Here is an 8,070-nt window from a genome sequence, read left to right on the forward strand (position 1 = left end):
AGAGCACGAGGAGCCTGGGGGCCAGTTGGGCCTCGGAACCCCCGGGCAGCCCTGATTAACTCTAGGCCTTGTCTGTCTGGTGCCAGCCTGGCTGAGGTGTGGCACAGGGCTCAGCCTCAACTCAGGAGCGACCAGGCTCAACTCTAGGCTTTTCTGGTTTTTGGAACCTAGAATTTCAGAAATTCAGAAACTGGGAATCACAGGCACATAAAACCCTAGAATCCTTGAATCTCTGACGCCTAGAATCGCAGATGCAGAATCCTAAATCCTAGCTGCCTACTATGGAGAGTGGAAGCCAGAGGAGGGGTAGAGGGGCAGGAGAAAGGTCCCCCACCCACCCATTTCACCTTGTGCCTGTCCAGTTTGGTTGGTTCCTGTCTTGTCCCATTCACACCTGAGGGCTGGTGGACCTGGGAGGTCCCAGGAGCCACTTCTTCCTGCCCTAGCCCCTCCCCCCGAAGCTCCAGCAAAGTGGCATCCATCAAGACAAGGGCCCAGCCAAAGGCTTCTTGCTGAGCTAGATGCCCAGGACAGACCCTGGGGTTCATGACTTCAGGTAGACCCCTCGTTCCCCCCACATTATGGCTGTGGGAAAGAGAAAAGGGGATGCCCAGGACAGGGCAATGCTCTCTGGGCTGGCAGGGAGGCTGGCAGGGAGGCTGGCAGGGAGGGCCCAGGCTCCTGGGAGGCTGACAAGCAGTGGGAGCTCAGCCCACCACTACTCCCCTGTCCTTATCCCCCCACTGGCCTGGCCAGGAGGAGGAAGGGCCAGGCCAGGATCCCCCAAGGCCCCTGGGCAGACAAGATTCTACATATGGCCTCTGGTCTCTGCCCTAAGAATGGGGACAGAGGAGTGGACCAGAGAGGTCCTGATCCTCCTCTCCTGCCCCTAGCCTTTACCTTTGTCCTCACAACAATGAGTAATGACAAGATTTTGCCGCATGCCCCCAGGGGGGACTCTCTGATCCCTGAAGCCTCCTTTGGGCCCCTCTGGCCCTGAGCCCTGCACACTTGACCCCAGGTGGGTTCCACGTCTTGGCTCTTGCCTCAGAAATCACATTCCAGGTTTGTTCAGTCCCTGACACCCACTGCAGCAAACCCCAAGCACCCCAAGAGGAAGTAGGTTCCCAGTTTGGACCCTGTGACAAGATGGTATGGGCAGCATCTGAGGGACCCTCAGGGCTACAGGAGGCCCTGACCAGGCTCCAGGCAGGGAGGAGGAGTGTAGGCCTCAGGCACCCTTCACCTTGGTTCCAGTCCCAGTTCTCTTTTCTCTCAGCTGAAAGCCTTCAGGCAAGCCACTTACCTTCTACTGACCTTGGTCTCCTCATCAGCAAAATGGGGTCTGGAAGACCACTGTATTAAACAAAAGCCAGGGTCGGCTGGGCATGGTGGTGCACACCTGTAATCCTAGCACTTTGGGAAGCTGAGGTGGGAGGATCCTTTGAGCTCTGGAGTTTGAGGTTGCAGTGAGCTAGGCTGACGCCACAGCACTCTAGCCCAGGCAACAGAAGTGAGTCTCGGTCTCGAAAAATAAAAAATAAAAAAATAAAAAAATTAGCCAGGCATGGTGGTGCACCTATAGTCCCAGCTACTTAGGAGGCTGAGGTGGGAAGATCGCTTGAGCAGAGGAGCTCAAGGTTGCAGTGAGCTATGACAAGGCACTCCAGGCTGGGCAACGGAGCGAGACTCTGTCTGAATTAAAAAAAAAAAAAAAACACAGGGTGTGGGACTGCAAACTAGTTCAACCTCTGTGGAAAGCAATATGGAGATACCTTAAAGCGATCCAAGTGAATCTACCATTTGATCCAGCAATCCCATTGCTGGGCATCTACCCAAATGATCCAGTGACACTCTACAAAAAAGACACCTGCACTCGAATGTTTATAGCAGCACAATTCATAATTGCAAGGCTGTGGAAACAGCCCAAGTGCCCATCAATCAAAGAATGGATTAATAAAATGTGGTATATGTACACCATGGAGTACTATTCAGCCCTAAGAAACAATGGTGATATAGCACACCTTATATTTTCTTGGTTAGAGCTGGAACCCATACTACTAAGTGAAGTATCCCAAGAATGGAAAAACAAGCACCAGATATATTCTCCAGCAAACTGGTATTAACTGAGTAGCACCTAAGTAGACACATAGGTGCTACAGTAATAGGGTATTGGGCAGGTGGGAGGGGGGAGGGGGGCGGGTATATACATACATAGTGAGTGAGATGTGCACCATCTGGGGGATGGTCATGATGGAGACTCAGACTTTTGGGCGGAGGGGGGGAATGGGCATTTATTGAAACCTTAAAATCTGTACCCCCATAATATGCCAAAATAAAAAAAAATTAAAAAAAAAAACAAAAACACAGGGTGGATAGGACAGGAAAAGAGCAGAAACTAGACCGCCACAAGGTACTCATCCCAGGGCTGGGGCCCTGGAGGCTCAGAACTTGATGGCAATTAGTCCAGTCTTCAAGCAGGATACCCCTGCAGGCGTTCCAGCTCCACAATGTTGCATAACCAGGCAGCCCTCTGGACAGACAGGGTGCCTGTCACCCTGACTGGGAGTTCCAAGTGTATGGTTGGGTTTGGGTCTCATATGTCTACATTCCCTCCCAATGCTCAGGGTTCTCACTGTGAAGCAATGGAAATTCAGATTCCCAGCTATTCTGTGTAATGGATGATCTTGGACAAATCAATTAGCCTCTCAGGACCTTAGTTTCCTCATCTGTAAAATGGGGACACACATCTACCCCACAAGATTACTGTTGAGGACTAAATGAAATCAGCACATAAAGTGTTTAGCATACTGCCTGGCACATAGGAAGCTTCAAAGAAACAATAGCCACTGCTACTATTATCACTACTATTAAATAATTTGTTATTGAACTAGTTACTTAACTCCACATCCTCTCCCAGCCTCTCTGACTGCCCCAATAGTCTAGGACAGATGTCCTAATCATAGGACAGGCTCTTCCCTTCTGAATTACAGCCCAAAGGATGACAGAGAGAGAGAGAGAGAGAGAGACACCATTCAGAAGACAAATCTTGTACTACCCCCATCCCATCCCTGACATCTAGGTCATCTGCCTCTTTGATCTGGGACTGCCCTCCACAAAGCCCTGGTTACAATGTACAGGTGGGGCCTGGCCAGGGGTGGGGTAGGCGGACAAGATGTCCTCTCTGATCACAGCTGGCAGCTGGCGGCACCAGTGTTAAGTCAGTGGCAGGCCCCAAGATTTGTGGGGAGTGCCCACTGGAAGGGGCTTCCTGGGCCCCTCCACATGCTTACGCTATTCAGGCCCTGCAACGGCCACCCTCACGCTGAACCCTCCCGGGAATATGAAACAGTTCCAGGGCTGTGCAGGGGGCTGAGTCTAGCCTGGCTAAGACCAGAGGAGGGTCTGAGAAAAGCTCAACGGGTAGGATCAGGCTTGGGGAGGGAAACCAAGCCAGAGGAGGTGAATGCCTGGGCTCTGATCCCATGTCCACCACTTACCCCCTGCAATCCAGCAAGTTCCTTAACCTCTCTGTCCCTCACTTTCCATATCTGCAGAATGATACCTAACTTCTCAGGTTGTTGGCAGGATTAAATTGGTTAATAAATATAATGGTATCTACAACAGTGCTATAGGCATGTTTGCTGACAGTGCCATTCTTGTTGATGTCATTACTCAGTTCTCTCTGAGGCTCCATTTCTTCCCCCATGACACTGGAGGGTCATCCTTGTCTCACGCCATGATGTAAAGTTAAATAACGTACAAAGTACTGGGTGCTCGGTCTGCACACAGTAGGTTCTCAATGAAAGGGAGCTCCCTCCCCTTCCTTCACCTTTCCCCATGAGAGACCAGACTAGGAGTCAGAGTTGGTCCAGAATCCCACCAAGTCTCCCTGTGGGATCCTGGCCTGACCTCTGGCTCTTGGCCACAGTTTCCCCAACTGTGACAGAAGCTTCTGGACCCAGTGGTCTCTATCCGTGGTGATACCTGCTCCAGCCTTTCCCTCTTCCTTCCCCATTTCCAACTAATATCCTACTGCATCCCCTCCGGATATAGCAGAACCCTTGGGAGCCTAAAGCAGGGTAGAGGTATAGCTAGTGGGCAGAGGGCACCAGCCCTCAAGCAGTCCAAGGCCCAGTCCAGGCCCCCAAGGGTTAAGACCCAGAGCGAGGGGCGGGGGCCAGGGTCAGTGCTGGACAGATGGGCCTGGAGCCCAGGGCCGCCTCCCCTCCCCCTCCCCTGGGAACAGAGGCCACTTGTTTGGGCATTGGCGGATGGCTTTGAGCTCAGCCAAGGGAGAATAGGGTGGGAAGGAAAGGGGGCCCCTGCAGCCAATGCCCTAGGCTTGGTCTACCAGTAGCTCTCAGTACTCTCAGAAGCCTCCTACCCCTCTGAACTGACCCCTTCCTCTGGGTTCTCCCTTTCCTTCATTCAAATGCTCAACGCTAGGGGCAAGACTTAGATTCACATAGGCCCAATTCTTGACTCAGCACAGTCTCTTTGGAGCATGAGGCCAGGGCTGATCACCCCATCCTGCAGATGGGGAAATAGAGGAATAGAGGTTCTGAGGAGTTTGGGGGTTTTCAGAGTCACATAGTGGCTGCGGGCTGCATAAGGACTCTGGGCCCCAGGTCCCAATCAGCCCCATGGCTCTGCAGGCCCCTTCCCCACAGAGCTCCAAGGAGACCCTTTCTAAGTTGTGCCACTACACAGGAGTAAAGGGCTGGACAGGAATGAGGGGCAATAAGCAGCCTACCTCTGAAAGCCCTAGTCCTAAAGGACCTGTGGATGTGGATGGGGAGAAAACTTCTGTGGGGGAAGGGGGACAAGCAATCTACACAAAAGGCTGAGACTTGACGCCAGGATAAGCATGGCTGGAGCCTGGGTAGTGGGGACATAAGGCTGGGCCCAGTGGGGACGCCTGAAAGCCAAACAAAGCCTGGGGTAATCATGTCCCGGTGGCATCTGCCCACTCCACCTCACCAGTCATCAGTACTCTGCCTGGGACACCATCCTCCTACCCTACCCCAGTGAGCAAGTAACCAATGGGGAAGCAGGGTCCTCCAGGCATGGCACACAAGGATGAGTTCTCTCCACACCCCTACCCCTGCTACACTTCCAGCCACATCCATCTTCCTGCCATTCCTAAAACACACCATTCAAGTTCCTGCCTTTGCACAAGCAATGCCCTCCTTGGACCGCCCCTATCCTTAAACTGCCACGTAACAGCCAAACCCATTCTAATCATTCCCTCCTTCCTGGATCTGCACCTGTCCACACCTGTCTTCGTGGCTCTGCTGGGATCCTTCTACCCTGTAATGATCCTGGTGGGTGGTCTTCCCCAGCCTGAGCACTGGGTGCTCTCCAAGGACAGGCATCATGAGTGCCTCAGTCTGGACCCCGGGATCCAACAGGCAGTAAATCCTTCCTAGAGTACACCCACATACCTGGCCCTGAAGACCTTTCCTCCCACCTAGTCGGGGGATCAGGGAAGGCTCCCCAGGACATGGGATTTGGGGGAAGGGAGTGCATATGGCAGAAGCCCTACTGTGATGACCAGAGTTCCCCAGCACAAAAAACCACCGCTGGAGATCTGGGACCAAACACCCACCCCATGCCCTCCCTGCAGGCTGCCACTCCAAGACTTCTCTCTTCACTCTCCAGTCCCAATCACCCACTCTCAACTTGACCCCATTCAGTGAACACACACCTCCTTTTTCAGCAACTGGGCCAGGTAGGGACTCTTGGGAAGCCGTGCTCCCATTTACTGGTGGGGAACTGAGGCTCAGAGACCGGAAGTAGCCTGCCCAAGGTCACTGGAGCCCCAGGTCCAGGGCATAGGATCATACGGATCCGCAGAAGTGTAGCGGTCTCGGCGGTCAACGAGGGGGGAGCCTTCATTTCACAGAGGGGAAAACCAAGGAACCCGAGGGCGGGCTGGTTCCGGAGCCTGGGAGCCCGAGTCCCGCTGGTTCACCCTCCTCCCTACTGTCTCTAGCCCAACCGCCCATCCTCAGGAGGCGACCCCCATCACTATTACAGGGCAGGAAAACCGTCAAGAGGACCTGGGGAAGTAGGCGCCCAACGTTCCCCTCTGCAGAATGGGGAACCTGCAGTACACATCTGGCGAGGGGGCTGCGGACGGGGAGGCCCCGGCAGCAGCACTGACCTGTTTTGAGCGAAGACCACGCGGGGACCAGGTGTCCCGGCGCCACCACCAACTCGAGCCGCCACAGCCAATTCCCAGCAACCGGCCAGGCGCGCCCACCCCACCGGGCGCTTCCGCCCGCCCCACGTGACGCCCAGGGGAGGGAAGGGCGGGACAGGGGCCGGGACCCGCCCCGCCCCCTGGCCCCGCCCCTCCGCCTAATCGCAGTCCTTGAGTCTGCTAGCCTGACCCGCCTGCCCGACCGGTCGGTCCCGGTGTCTCTCTCCAGCCCCTCTCGCTGCTTGCAAGTCCTCCTGTCTCCGGGCTCAAGTCCACCCCGCCGCCCCGCGCGCTGAGTCTCCATCTCTCCCGGAGTCTCCCGGCCGCTCGCCACCCCTCTTCTGGTGAGTCATTGCTTTGAGAGGGGTAAGCCCCACGCACCCCCGCCCGCCCACACCCCCAGGGCGATGGGAGCAGTTGTAGTCCAAGCAAATGTGGTCCCTGACCCTCCCTCCCCTACAAGAAGTCTTTCCCCCACCACATTCCGCCACCACGGAAGGGTATCCCACTTCTCTTCCTGGGCTCCACATATCCCAAAGGCAAGGATCTGGGGAAGAGTCCCAGTCAGTCGTACCTCCCAAGGACCCCAGCACCCAGGCCTAGAGAAGGGGAGATTCTTGCCCATCCTCCCAGCACATACACAGATGAGGGCCCCAGGCTTGGCAGGTATTTCTGGGTCACCTCTGGGGCCAGCCATGCCAGAGACTTTAACTTCTCTGGGCTTCTATTTCTCCACATGCACAAAGGGAATATTTGGAAGGAGAGCTCTCACCAGGTTGGGCATGGGGGTTTACCTCAAGAAAAGGAAAGTGTCATTAATTTGAGCCCCTACTACATGCCAGGCCCAGTGCTGGGCAATTTATTCCTTTTATCTCTGTCCTTACTCTCTGTTTGAAGATAAAAATTGTCACCCTAGATTATAGAGTAGGGAAATAAAGCTTCAACAAGTTCCAGAGCTTGCCCAAAGTCACAAAGCTAGTATTGGACAAAGATGGGATTGGAACCCATCTTGGTGAGTTATAAAATCTCCTGCCCACTGCCCACTGGCCATTTACCCTGTCCCTCTGGGAAAGAGTGGACTGAATAGACTGTGTTTTCCACTGGCAGGGCCGAGGCAAGGAGCTTTCTGGGAGGAGAGAACAGAGCCAGACCTTGGGGAGAAACTTCCAGGCCCCAAGTTCATTCATATGGGGGAAAAAACAATGGAGAGGAGCTGAGTTCAGGACCCTCCTCTGAACCTGGCAACAGAAGGCACCTGGGGGCCACAGAGAACAGACCCAGGCAGCCCTCTAGAGCTCAGAGCAACCTGGTGGAACACAGGATGAGAGGGCACCATTTCTGTTACACAGTCCTGAGGTCTTCAACGTGACCTAGGAAGGGCATGAATCACAGAGCCTGGTCCCTCCAGCTACAGCCCTGAGCTCCCTCCTCCAGGACATGCCACCGACCCTCACCTCTGAGGCCCCACAGCCCCCTCCCCCTCCCTTCTCTGGCAACAGGAGAGTGTCAGGCCCCCAGTTCATAGGTTGGACCCAAGGGGCTTGCAAGGCCTAAAGTCACACAGTAGAACCTGCCCTGGGAGCCCTGACCAGGGCCTCTGGCCAGGCCTGCTCCTTCCCTTAGAGTTGTGAAAGGTAACCAAATAGCCTGGTGTGAATGGCAAAAATGTACAACAAGGACAAGTGCATGGATGAAGAATGAACTAATGAACAGACTGAAAGAATAGAACAGACTGGACAAGAGGAGGGGTAACAACCCCTCCTTGGCCCGCCCTGCCCCCCACAGGGAAATGTGGAGAAGGCTGAAGGATCAAAAGTCAGGCAATCAATAACATTAACACAATTAACTGTAAAAGCAGGGGA

The 8,070-nt window shown here is 54.5% G+C and overlaps 1 protein-coding gene across 2 annotated transcripts in view; it reads right to left on the reverse strand.

Moving 5' to 3' along the window:
- The window catches only part of ARAP1 (ArfGAP with RhoGAP domain, ankyrin repeat and PH domain 1), a 63,403-nt gene extending 57,112 nt beyond the window's left edge, over positions 1–6,291 (reverse strand). For both annotated transcript variants that reach the window (XM_076002287.1, XM_076002292.1), the window contains exon 1: positions 6,170–6,291. The gene's annotated coding sequence lies outside the window, so the exon portion shown is untranslated. The remainder of the gene's footprint in view (positions 1–6,169) is intronic.
- Between the last annotated feature and the right edge of the window lie 1,779 nt (positions 6,292–8,070).

Source organism: Microcebus murinus, chromosome 4, assembly GCF_040939455.1.
Source record: "Microcebus murinus isolate Inina chromosome 4, M.murinus_Inina_mat1.0, whole genome shotgun sequence".
Classification (NCBI taxonomy): domain Eukaryota; kingdom Metazoa; phylum Chordata; class Mammalia; order Primates; family Cheirogaleidae; genus Microcebus; species Microcebus murinus.